The 13,932-nt window shown below is 35.8% G+C and overlaps 1 long non-coding RNA gene across 35 annotated transcripts; it reads right to left on the bottom strand.

Annotated features, from left to right (window-relative positions):
- Positions 1-371: 371 nt before the first annotated feature.
- LOC110908348 lies at positions 372-12,568 on the bottom strand. 35 transcript variants are annotated; one of them, XR_004878950.1, is made up of 17 exons: positions 12,213-12,566; positions 11,526-11,759; positions 10,234-10,503; positions 10,030-10,121; positions 9,450-9,504; positions 9,287-9,348; positions 9,020-9,102; positions 8,326-8,957; positions 8,076-8,100; positions 7,930-8,003; positions 7,781-7,846; positions 4,371-4,713; positions 3,768-3,900; positions 3,019-3,117; positions 2,412-2,465; positions 1,010-1,683; positions 372-900 (listed from the first exon to the last, which is right to left on the bottom strand). It is a non-coding gene; the product is annotated as an uncharacterized LOC110908348 (long non-coding RNA). The 35 variants fall into 35 exon arrangements; XR_004878948.1 differs by having other exon boundaries at positions 8,076-8,088; XR_004878940.1 differs by having other exon boundaries at positions 7,930-8,088; positions 8,326-8,713; positions 8,875-8,957.
- Between the last annotated feature and the right edge of the window lie 1,364 nt (positions 12,569-13,932).

The following is a 13,932-nucleotide window of genomic DNA, read 5'->3' as shown; positions in this document are numbered from 1 at the left end:
ATGAACAATCAAGCCCTTCATCCGATTTCGGTCTTAACAGACCACGAATCATGTAATCATCGGTTGGTCTATTGATAAAACTGAACAGAATGAACCAAAGAACTTACTGGTTGCGTATGTTATTGGCGAAATAAAGAACTCCGGCAAGAAGAATTCCCGAAAACACAAGTTCGCTAAGGGATTCGGTTTGATATAGTTTCCAAATAAACGACAATTCGGTCCGATAATAGACGATTCGGTTGGAGCTTTTGAGTGCAAATGGTTTGTAATGATGTCCAGATTCATGATTTACCAAAAGAGAAACACAATTACGAGATTGATTCAGAGATTTTACGGATCGAAAGGATCCGGCTAGATTTACGTGCACAGTCTTGGCGAACAAGATACATATTCAAAATTTTCGGAATTTACACAACAGGTCCCTTGATTTATTAAAGTTTTACAAAGAGGGGTTTTACACAACAGGTCCCTTGACACATATGGTCCCTGTTGTTATAGAGTTTTACAAAGAGGGGTTTTAACAAAAAAAAAATTAACTGAGTTTATGAGAAAGGACACCGCCCGTTATAGGTTGCAAACATAAAGGACATAGAGTGTAATTTTTAAACTTAAAGGACAGCGCCTGCAGAAACTCTAAAACATAAAGGACGAAAAGTGCAATTTAGCCCCAAAAAAACATTATATACCTTGAGCACCCTTTTGCCTCTAAAGCTTTTAAATGCTTGTCCTTAATCTCATGGTTAAGAACATTAACAAGATCTAACGAGTTGTCCCAGGATTTCAAAGATGCCCAATGTACGAAAATGATTTGGCTGCTCATACTCTGCTCCAAGTTTTTGAACATACATCCCAAAAAGACATACTTCAACTCTTTCAATTTTCCTAAAATAACAGAACTACCTAAAACAAACAACATTAGTTTAGAGAATAGCATAGCAATGAAAGATCTCAAGAGGGCAATTTAAATTTAGTTTAGGCTGGAAGTGTTACTATATTTAAATTTAAATACCTTAGACTTATACCCAAATTCAACAGGGCAATTTTCATCTTGAAAGATCTCAAGAAATCGCACTTTGACTTTCAATTTCTGGTCCACGGTTGTGTTGAGCCGTCGTTCACGAATGTAGCGAGAGATAAATGCAAGGTTTTCAAATATGGGAGATAGATGACAGTCGGGAATTCAAGAACACAATTCATTTGTAGTTTCAAACTGGTCAACGTTTGACTACAAAACACGGAGCTCGGGTGCACAAACGAATCATCGGCAAAGAGACAGAGATCGAGTGTCTGGACATTGTGCATGATAGCAGAAGAAATCCACGAATGTATGCACGAGGTGTTAAAGAAAACGCGACATGATAAACTCGTTCTTGATGTTTGATGCATCACGTAACGAGAGAACGCGTTCTATGAAGTTTATGAAGCAAGTTTCGTCAGGTAGGTCCCGAGTGTCTGCCTCGTTATGCTACAACAATGCGTCGTCGAAATCTAGGTTTGAAACAGAAGTCCAAACGATGTTCCATTTTTTTAAAAGTATGGCAGTTTTCACAACGTCTTTGGTGGGAATAAATGAGAGAATACGATGAAGAATACAATCCGGCAGTTGGCTTATATCGTCGTCGCTATCATGACCCGTATCTTGAATCACATATCTTGTTTGACCTGTGTCGCTCATAACTTCACCTATATTATGATTGGAGATTTTATCAATTAACCAAAATGAGAAATATTTTAAGCTTCTCGCAGTTTTTGTGCATAATTTAATGCGCGTTAGCAGGACAAAATCATCAAAGAACAGAACTTTATAAAGCAGACAACAAAGATAATCATAGCCATCAAAACATCTTATGTGTTGTTGTGACATATGACAATGTATGTAATCCTAGTTCTACAGAATTCATGCATCCAAGTACATAATCTAGTAATCTGGCTTAGGGCTGCTAAACGGGTCGTTTTCACGGGTTGGCAGGTCGAATCCGCAAATCGTGTCACACAAATGAACCCAAACACATCACGTGTAATCGCGGGTTGACAGGAAAACAACAGTTAAACCTGGACAACATATCAATTTATTTTTTTTCACATATTAATACTTTAAAATCTAAATTTACATACCACTTATATTTTTTACGGCAATTATGTTTATACTATGCCGATTATTTTTTAACTTTCAAATTTTGACATAAAAAAAATACCCAAACTCATCGGGTGGACACAAACACGACCCGCGGGTCCAACACGAAACTGACCCAAACCCTTAGAAAAAAACCCAAACGCATGAAATTCATGTTTGGTTCCAGAAATTTACACACCCCTGTTCTTATGGCGACATAATTTCATATTAAGCATTAATTTTGGTATGTAAGATTCAAAAGCATTCTGCTAGAGTGTTGAGGAGAATTGGAACTAACCAATGCGACTATCAAGCAGAAAGCTACAGGCGCCAATTGATAAAGTTCATTGGCCTACAAATCATTAATGAGGTGACATTAGAAGATATGAACCAATATGAAGAGAAATTAATCATTTCAGATATCAGAACATAGATAAATTTGGTTAAGTTAAAAAAGGACAGGCGCCAATTGATAAAGTTCATTAGCCTACAAATCATCAATGAGGAGACATCAGAAGATATGAACCAATATGAAGAGAAATTAATCATTTTAGATATCAGAACATAGATAAATTTTGTTAAGTTAAAAAGGACATTGGTTACCTGAAGAATGTTAAGTGGACATCAATTCCTAAATTAAGCTACAAGGTTGACACCCTTTAGATCTGTACGATTTCTATTTGCAGCAATACCACACCAAACCAAAACAATCATTTTTTTAAAACGGCCCGTTCTGACCTAAGCCATTCTGCCCCTAGCTAAAAAGCTATTTCCAAAAACTATCTTATCTAACCTGAACTCATCCTAATCCGAACCCGTCCTGACCCATTACCTTGACCGACCCACCCATGTTGCCTCGTATAGTGAAAACAAATCTGAAATAAGAAGTTAATCGAAGTTGGTACCTGATTACCTATCTATGCAGTTTGCCCATAAAAAATGTAACATGATGAACAATGAAGGTCAACCGAGAGAGCAAGAGATCGCATTAAAAATGATTTGACCTGTTAGAGATCAAATACAATACAAACAACTCATATTATAAAAAAAATCAATGAGTATGTGATATGATAATGTTTTAAGTCATACATGTGTTCTTGATTCTATTTTTCTTTAAGGAGATATGACTGTTTGGTTATAAAAAGTACAATTGTTTACTAATTCTTGTCTGGTCATACGGGTCAAAACCATAGTCACATGGATCGTGGTTCGCTCTGGAACACAGAACGAAAACGGGTACGCGGTTCCAAGGTTTAAAAAAACGGAATCGAGTTTCGAGGCGTTTTCCCTTCGCCTCACGAGGCGTAAGCTTCGATACCAACCGAGGCGTAAGCTCGAGGCGGAATTAAAAAATAAAATTAAAAATTATTTTTTTCATAATTTTGTTTTCAATAGTGTATCATCATAGGATTAAAAACATTATGCCGCAGGTACATATGTTTTTTGGGCGCACGTTACGTGGCCGGTTTCATGAAATATAAAGCGTCATGAGGCAGCAAATGCTAAAATAAAATCAGAATAGAAGCTTGGTGTGAAATTAGATCCTCGGATGAATTCAGAACCTGTAGAAAATTTGATTCAAGAAAACAATCTAGAAAAAAACAGAATTCTGGTTCGGGTTGAAAATCCGCATCGAAAATGGCTACATACTCACATTCATTAGCATAGGGATGCTTTAGACCTTCTTTGAGTGCTCCGGCTTTATATCCCTTTCGATTGTCCCTAACCTGGTAGTGTATGTTTATACCTTTACTTGCCCATTTTTGACACTCAATTTCCACCATCTCCTGTTAAATCCACACCCAAAATCTATAAATATCATAATCTTATTTACAATTAAAAACAAAAGCAATAACAGAAAAAGTTAGTTAATATGATCTTTAACATTTTTTTATATAGTGTTATATCCTTTAATGTTAGGACATATTATAAAAAAATCACATTCTACTGGGTTAGTCTTCTTTCATATTTTTATACAGTGTTATATTCTTTAACGTTAGGACATATTAAAAAAATTCACATTGTACAGGTTTAGTCTTCTTTCACATTTTTATACAGTGTTACATCCTTTAACGTTAATTTTACTTATTAAAAGTATCATTCTTTTACAAACATACTAGTGGAGGACCCGCGAGTTGCAGCGGGTTCAACGTAAAAAAACATATTATAGTCATGTTTAAAGACCATGAGTAAAAAAGATCTAAATCTAAGAATCCATAAAAGTGGAAAAAAATTATAGTGATGCTATATTATGTACCAAGTGTAGAAAATGTTTTTGCACCCTAGCCGATCACACCACCTTAACACTCCTTTATGTATAGGAATCTTTATTGTCAAATAATAAAACCAAATTAATTGTGGGTCGGGTTAGAAAGTGAAGAAGCAAGGTCTTCTCTGGATTGCAATTGCCTGCTTTGCAGCCGCATCTAACTTCTGCGAGGAGCATGGTAGAATGCACCGTCAAATGCCATGAGTGATGCTGCTACCGCCACTACGAGACAATGCATACAATGCTGACTTAACAATCTGTATATCACTGCCAAATGGCCTCTTTTGTGCATGTGCTATCGGACTAAGTGGCATCGTCATTCTTCCCTACCCTGAGACACCACAAAACACATCATAAATCGCTAAGTTTTAATAGTAAAATAAGCTTTTTTTTGTTTAATTTTTTTTAAAGACTTAATACCTAAAGTGATAGGACTCCCAAATTGACTAAAGACCATGAAAGACAACCTAATAGTTAATAAACTAAACTGAGGCAACCACAGTAGGTGCAAGCAAGTAGACAGGAAACACCAAGGAAACCATTGCCTTGTTAAGGAATACGTGTAAGTTAGTTATGAAGTTGGGGTCCTTCAAATCTAATGATAATTGTAAACTAAGTTAGGATATGGTCACTTAACTAGTGGTGTGAACATTGAATGTGTTTGTAAAAATAATAGATATAAGTTCTTTTTGTTTTTGGGGCATCTTTGACCTTTATAATTGTTTTTCATGTTCAATGCACATATGCGCTCTTTTACATGTTGTCAGGACTTCACGACGCCTGACCCTAAACGCTTACATTCGTTGTCTCTAGACCAACTATATTCAACTACCAAGGTACATGAATTTGTATCCTATCCTAAACGAGTAAAAATATACCTTCATCGAGTAATAGCCCAACAACATTTCCCTGTTAAGGTCTGGTAAAGTATAGGTGACTAAAGGGACTAAAGCTAGCTAGAGACCCCATTGGAGGTTAATGAAGGGCGGTGACTCAAACAAGCCAGGGACCTCACCGAGGTGCTTAGTCAAAGGCAAGTGACTCAAGCCAGCAAGACCCCATGTGGCGTAACTTATCTATATCTATATATCATTTATTGCGCATATTATATGGTCTATTTATACAAGCACTGGTGACTACCCACATGGCCAAAACACACATTCATCTGCATCCTATAAAATCCTCTTCTTCCAAGACAATATAGACACAGGGGCGGATGTAGAGCTAGTTAGGGGGTTCCTGGGAACCCGTTCGATTCGTATTTTATAGTGTTAAATCATATAGAAAATTAGGAAGGAACCCTTTAATATTTTGTAAAGGAACCTTATAAACGTATCTATAGAGTGGTCTGTTGGTAAAAATGCGCGTTGATTATTCTCAAGTGCCCTTGTTCCAGTCTGGTTTAAGTCTTTTTTTCCGTTAATTTTCTTTTTGCGTTTTCTCTTTTCCTTTTTTTTAACTCAAAAGTTTGCACTCAAAGGTCCTCCTCCTCGTCTTCCCTGTTCTTTAAGAAATTTCCACATACCCATCACATATTTGTTTTAATTCTCCCTTTTCTTTATTTCAAAACCTAATATGTAAGAAAAAGGGTCTTCATCAAATTCCAAGTTTCGAACAACTACTTTCTCTAATGACATCCCAACTGTCTCTTTCCCATTTAAGTAAACAATATCTTCTGGGATTTTCTTATTCATCTTGTGGTTCATAGATTTGAAGGGTAATTTGAGGTATTAATTATTAAACATGAGAAATTTGAGTTGGGCTTTTGTTAACTGGTTTCCTCTACTTTGTTGATGAATCTTGATGCTTTTGAGCTTCGTAAAGGTAAAAAAACTGAGAGAATTTCATGTAATTTCTTCTTTATTTCTTTTGAATTTCTTGATTTTGCTAAATTTATGATTAGTATTAAGTTGGGTCAGATTAGGAGATTAGGGGTTTTCTTATGAGTTCTTGATCGGGGCAGATTCTATTGTTCATGATGCTATAGCATTTAGGATCAGTTTATCTTTGATATGTTGTTCTTATTGAACTCAGTAGGGGTGGGAGTGGTGAACACACTCAGATATGGTAAAAAATGCTTTCTTTAAGGTTCCATTATTTGTATTTCATCATGAAAGTTGTCTGAACCTCTTATCAAAAACTGATAATTTGATACTTAAGTAAACACATCCATAAGGCTATACTTTGGGCTTCAAAGAAGGCGTGGAGGTGCCACATCAATGGGCCTTGTGGCGCGCTCACTACCATGAAGCGGGTGCGGGGTGGGGGCTCGGGTGGGCTCGTGGGCATGGGGCAGCTTGGGATGGGGAAGAAGGTGGAAGTGGGGTAGCCTGATTGCGTGAAGGGGGTGCTTGAGATGCAACATTTTCTAAAGATGAAACCTCACAAGGAACAACCGTCGATATGTTATTTTTATTCGTAAAGACCATCTTATTTATGTTACGTGTTTTTAAATTTATTATGACGATATTATTGTATCGTATTTTTACTATGTGATGAACTTACCCGACCCGAACTGTCGAACCAACCCGTATTTCTTTATGTTCGAACATAAGATATTGGAACATTTAAAAAAGTGAACCCCTTGAAAAAAAATTCTGGATCCGCCACTGTATAGACATAAAGAACTCAATAAAATTTCAAACAAAAATAGGTTACGAGTCAGCTTCAAATAACAATAACTGAACCATAAAAATCATACGAACTATCTGTTTCTCAATTGACTTAGCTTGTTTTGGTTTAACTCTCTTTTATTAATGTTCAGTTAATCGATTTAACTTATAACCAATTTAAATACTGATGTTATTAATTAAAATGTTTATTTCATACAATATGCGCAATAAGCCAATTTAAACACTTCAAAAAATAAATTATTTTTTTTCTTTTAACTTGGAGTAAGTAAATACAGTTATAGCTGGTAATCCGTGACCCCTGTTTTATGTCACAAGTTATTATAGTTTAGTCGTAAAGGGTCAGTTTTAATAAGTATAGGGCATGATTTTGTAAAGGGTCAGTTTTAATATGTCACATGTCACACTTCTGTCTTTTTTCTATTTAAGCTTAAATTCTGGTAACTGAAAGTGGCATATTGGATCCATTCGCTGAAATTAATCTAAAGTTGCCCAAAGTGTAAAATAAATCCTAAATCACTTTATTAAAAATAATGATCAGCTGTTGAAAGTATTAAAAATGTTATGTACCCATATTTGACATAAAAATTATATATAAAAAGAAAAAAAATTCTAGACATGAAGTGTTTCGGGTCAACCCAAATGGACCCATATCAAGAATTACTTGGTTTGATCAATCATCCAACCCACCCATTTTCCAACCTTTAATATCATCAGAATTAGCAAAGATCCTGATTAGGATGTTGTTAACCAGTATGTACTACTTACTGTTTTGCGAGCATGATCTTAACTAATATCTTCTATAACTAACTCAGGATCAAGAAGCATCCTTGACTGTAATAAATAATTGGCAAAATAATATATGTGATTAATTCAATTCAGATATACAATACATTATTAAATTAAGAGAATTCTACCTCAGCTTGTTTCGAGCTCTGTCTAAAGCCATGGGCGGGGACCTACTTTAGCCCGTGGGTGGGCGGCCACACCCCTTGAAAAAAAAAATTAGTGTTATTTTTCGCGAAAAATCCCGACCGCACCCCTTAGAAAATTTCGACCGCACCTCTTGGAAAATTCTGACCGCACCCCTTAGAAAAAAAAAATGTTAGGAATTTATATAAAAAAAAAAAAATTTGTGAACAGGGATTTAAACCCGACCCAATTATGTAAACAATTTAGCCCACTAATCTCTTTAAATAAAACTTGTATTCCTATAACCCCACATCAATCCCAATTGAATAAGTTTATGGTAAAACCCAACCCAAATAACTAAATCAATTAAAGAAAACATAACCCAAATAAACCCAACCGACCTTTCATCTTTCCCGCCCTCCCCTCTCTGTTGCAGGCTTGCAGCGACCAAGAATTACTCAGACCAGGCTTCGATAAGGTCCTCTGTTGCAGGCTTGCAGCGACCAACCGACCTTTCATCTCGCCGTAGATTTTTGATAAGGTCCTCTTTTGAGTTTTGATAAAGTTGCTGTTGTTTATGTTACGGCAGTCGGCAAGGCAAATGGCAATTATAGATTTATAGGAACTAGTAGTAGCACCCGGCGCGTTGCGGCCGGGTCAACATATAGCACCCGCAGCCGAGGGGAAGCAAAAAAAGGAAAAAAATATATAATAAACAAAACCATACTACCCAACAATTACAAGTTATGAACTGTATATGTGCATGCTAACATAAGGTAGAGAGGTATTCTGCACATGAAAATCAATCAAATCTTCAGTGTTCATTACACAATTTTATATAACTTTTATGATATAAATCTAAGACGAACTGATAGCAAAAGCAATGGGAAATATATAGGAAAGTATCCAAGACAACACGAAATCGATCAAATCAGCATGGTTCTGATTACCTTTTGTTTCATCAGACGAAGATAGACGAAGTGATAAAAACATCAGTTTCGATTTACCTGTGGGCCAAATCAACGTCTTTAATCTGCACACAAATCGATCAAATCAGTGAGAGGATAACATGCGAAGTGATATGCATCAGTTTACCCGCGAACCAAATCGACGTCTTTAATCTGCTGGATTCAAGCACCAAAAACCATTTTGAGCTTCACCTTCTTTCTTTATCCCACCTGCACGCAACCACACACAAAACCTAAAAAATCAATACCAGTCGACACCACAAATCTTCATCGTGAGCTAGCTAGCTAGCTATTTTGTACCATAAAAGTTTCTCTAGCTTAACGAATCAACAAACAAAGCATGTTCAGAAATTAAAAAAAAAATTCCTAGAATTATGAACTCGAAAATACCCACCATTGCCGGACTCTTTCACCTTCACTATCAACACAAAACCAATAGCAATACCAGCCCAACATCTATGGTTGTCTTACGAAAAAAGTGACAATGAGCTTTTCAAAGTGCATATATACAGCAAAAAATAGAGAACGCCTTAGAAAGATAAAGATGAGTACATTACCTTAGGAGAGGACAACCATCGTACTTTGAAATATGCAAAGTAGTTCGGCTCCTCCCTAACCAAAAAGAAAATTGCAACAAATTAAGTATTTCTTATTAAATTACTCCTAAATAAACCGAATGACACTCAATGATTATTTAAGGGCAGGCTCCCTTTGAATCTGTATACTAAATACATTATCTACACCAAGTGCACATCAAATTTTGCACTAATCAAGCTACAAGTATAATTGTACAAACCTTTTGGTTCCATTACTTATGTAAATATTAAATTACAATGAACTAAAATATTACTCCTAAACAAAACATCAAACCTCAATACTTCTGGTTTTGGTTTTTGAAGCTTCGTAACCAATAACCATAAGGTGGTTCCATTACTTATGTAAATATTAAATTACAATGAACTAAAAAATGAATACTAAAAAATAAGTCTCTAACAAATACGAAGCGTTCCTTTTTTATACCCGTGTATCTGGTAACAATTAAATGCATAGCAATTTAGCAAACCCGTATCTATCGAGTAAGAAATAAATAAAAGACCATCTAACCACCTTGGCGTTATTTGGGTATCATATGCATACCATGAAATGGCTAATAAGAAGCGGTTTAGCAACTGCATATGAGTTCGGGTTGAAAAGGAATTGTACTCGTTCTCCCCACAACATTCTGTAACCTAGGGAAGAAATTCGTAATGTAAGCGTAACTAACATTAAAATAAAACAAAACGGAAGAAAGAAAACGACAATAGCAAGATGTAAAGTTATATAGATAACTAAATTGCAGACCTTAGTGCTTATCTGTTGGATCCTTCTACATCATGGTAATAATACAAACTCAATGGATTTTGTTCGTATCCCACACTCGGCATCTTCAATTCTTTGAGCTCTCTCGTAAACACCTTATGGTTTTCTCACACTAAATTGCACACTCTTTTGTTTACTCGGGCCAACCACACATTCAGTTCCTTGAAACTTGGTCAATCCTAGACCAGTTCTATGACCATGATCCGTTAGCTACTGATGACCCATTTCCTGACCCGTTCTCAATCCCGTAACCTGATTTACGAAAAAAAAAATGATTGTAAAGGGATATCCATATCACCACTGATACGCTATGAAAAGATATCATCATAACCAAACAACATCTCTAAATGTACTTGAATCTTTCCTACAAATAATTATGATCGTAATTCTCAACACTGATAATGAACGATGGCTATATCAGATTATGATAAATTCAGAAACCTCTATAGATTCATTCAGCAAACTATTAAACATGAATGATTCCCTATAGTACCTAGAGTAACGAATTAAGAATTGATGGACCTATGGTGAGTTGGATACATATCTTTTCAAATTGTGCTTGGTTTTAGTGGTCTTTGGCGTAATACCACCAGGTTAGTTCTGAACTTTGGGCTTGTTTTTTTTTATTTAACTATTTACAAAGTATATAAAATTTTCAAATTCAGGTTCATGAGTTCGTTGTCTGCGGTTCCTTTGGTGGCTTTAACTGGATTTGCTATCAGTTTGGTTTTCCCTTGGTAAACCTATTAAGGAATCCATGTATAAGATGTTGCTAATTATGCATATGATATTAGTTTTATATAGCTGAATGATTTTCATAGGTTGCGAAATTTATCACGATTGGACTCTCACATATTGTTTTTCTCTTAATTTTGTGTAAACTGGTCAATTCAGGTTCTACTTGTCACTAACTGATCAAAGTGTTAAGCGTTTTATAAAAGAGCTAAAAGAAAACATGCCAAAAAAATCAAACAGATCAAGACACCCCCTGTAATATGAAATTAAAACAAACGAACAGAGACAAAACCAATAATATTTTAAATTCATAATATTAAGGAAGCATTTTTACAAAGAAAACTGACGGATGAGTTTATGAATAATCATGAAAACATCAGTTAATCACTTGACAATCGCATCTTCCGAAAGAAATAACATTTCTCACAAAACCTAGATCACTTAAAAAGTAACTCACTGGTGTTATAAGAGAAGCATAAACGTACAAACAATATATGCATAGAAGAAACCTTTAAAGGAAATTAGGGTTCTTGATATACCTTCGAGATTAGCCACAAAAAGCCCCACCGTAAACCCCCTTCAACTCGCAGACGTCGCTGCCCTGTGATAACACCACCATCGCCCAGGTCGTAGGTGAAACGGTAGCTGCCACTCTCTTTCTCCAATCTCTCTCTATCCAGGCCTCTGTGTGTGGAAAAGAATGATGGTGTAGGGTTTTCGTATGAAGGAGGACTATGAAGCATGTCTCGATGGGCTTATATGTCTTCCACCGCCTAAGCTACCCAATGACAGGAAAACATCAACAAAACTGCAGATTGTACAACTATCATTGCATACAAATGTTAAAAACTATAGTTATACAAGCAACATAAACACATAAAAAATATATCTACATCAGATTATAACACACACATACACATATATAAAAAAGGGGAACTAAGAACATACACATATATACACTTCTCTATCACTAATCTTCAATTTGAACTACTCTTTTAACCCTTTATTGATTCACAAAGGTTAAGGTCTCAATAAGGCAAACCTTAAGTTCTCTTTGACCCCCAACCACACAGGTGACGTTCGAATCCCGAAACCCCCAAAATGCAAGCCCGAAATGAGAATCAACAAAACCTTACAGACTCACATGCAACATAAGAAATGCACGAAACAACCAAAGGAAATCCGACTATTGGCCAAATCAAACAAAGAAGTAGAGAAGTGCATACCGTATCCGCAAGCGAAATCGATGGCGTCGACTTTAAATCACCGCTAACAATAACCGATTTTACAATTTCGGTACTTCAGGGCTGGGTTGTTTACAGCGGCTATCGGAGATGGCAAAGATGGTGGTCGTAGTTTCACAGAGGGAAGAGATAGAGAGGAGAGGGGAATGGTGGAGGTGACGGACTGACGCGATGGATGGTAGTGGTGATGTTAAGACCGGGAAGGAACGTCGGTGTTGATCAACTGGATGTGAATCTCTCTTTTTTAGGTTTTACAGGTCGATTGAAGCGGTGGCGGTGAGGAAACCAATCGACACCATGATTTACAACAACACAAAGCTACGTACAACAATAATAAACACAAAATATCAATACAGCCTAGAGTACAACACCATATTGCCAAAACATGTTACAAATTAGAGTATATATAAATTGTTGATTTCATTAAAAAAGTGACTGTATTCTTTATTTCATTATTAAATAAATGATAAAGCTGTGTTGCACTATTGTTGAGTCTATTATTTGTTATTTATTTTTGATTTCATTAAATATTAAAGTTGTGTATGGGATTAACGAATATTATTTATTTTATATGTGATAGGCATAATGAGTAAGGATGTTTGTAACAATGTTTGACGTGTTTTTTATGATTATATAAATTTAAGTTTGATGTTCTTTTTTTACATGACCCGACCCGAACCGGTTTTTTTATGTATATATCTAGACGCCAAAAATTTAAAAAAAAAATCCGCACCCCCATGAAAAAATTCCTAGGTCCGCCACTGTCTAAAGCTCATGCTTAATAATTTTGAAGCTCGAGCTTGGCTCTACTTATTAATTAGTATGTAATTATAGGTGAATAACAAAATATATACTGTACTGTTACTTCTATCATAGTTTTGTAAATAATTATATTTATTATATAGTTATATTATGGAATTTGTATATTAAATAAAAAAACTACTATATTGGTATGTGAAGCTTGAGCTCGTTTAAGCTCCTTTGAGCTTTTAGCGAGCCGATTTTGAGTGTCTCACGAATAGCTAGGCTCATTTACACACCCTACTTGACTCCTTTGAGCTTTTAGTGAGTCGATTTTGTGAAGCTCGAGCTGGTTTAAGCTCGGCTCACTTTGAGCATTTAGCGAGCCGATTTTGAATGTCCCACTTTGAACTGCAACTGAATTACAGAACATTTGACTTTAGAGTGTAAGGATAATGAACGACAAGAACTTACCATCATTCTAATAGAACCATCAAATAGAACCATTATCCACGCATTTGCAATTTGTTTGGACAGCACAGTGTCATCCTCTTGATTGGAAATTACACAAATGCCCATCGAACTGCTCTCTCTTCCGTTGTCGGAAATGTAATTTCGAGTTGAGGCTGAAAAAAATCTTGGAACAACAACTTGATGGTCTAGTCCAATGAAAACTTCTTTTCTCGAGGAGTAATTTAATAAAGATGCTATGTATAATCAAAACGAACCAACAATGGTCTCAGCATGTTGAACTCAAAAAAAGCGAAGAAAAGATTTGAACAAAACACTGGCCAGGCCTAAAGGCTTCTTCACAATTACTGATTCCAGATTGCCAACCACTGATGGCAAGGGAGCACTGATTTTAAACGCCTTCCCATCAAACAGATGTACATCTCAACGTGCAACACATGTACACAGTATAGCAAAATCAACAGAATGTGCAGGAAGAAATGAATCTTGA

This window comes from Helianthus annuus, chromosome 14 (assembly GCF_002127325.2).
Source record: "Helianthus annuus cultivar XRQ/B chromosome 14, HanXRQr2.0-SUNRISE, whole genome shotgun sequence".
Classification (NCBI taxonomy): domain Eukaryota; kingdom Viridiplantae; phylum Streptophyta; class Magnoliopsida; order Asterales; family Asteraceae; genus Helianthus; species Helianthus annuus.
The sequence above is the reverse complement of the archived record's forward strand: the minus strand, read 5'-3'. Positions and strand labels throughout refer to the sequence as shown.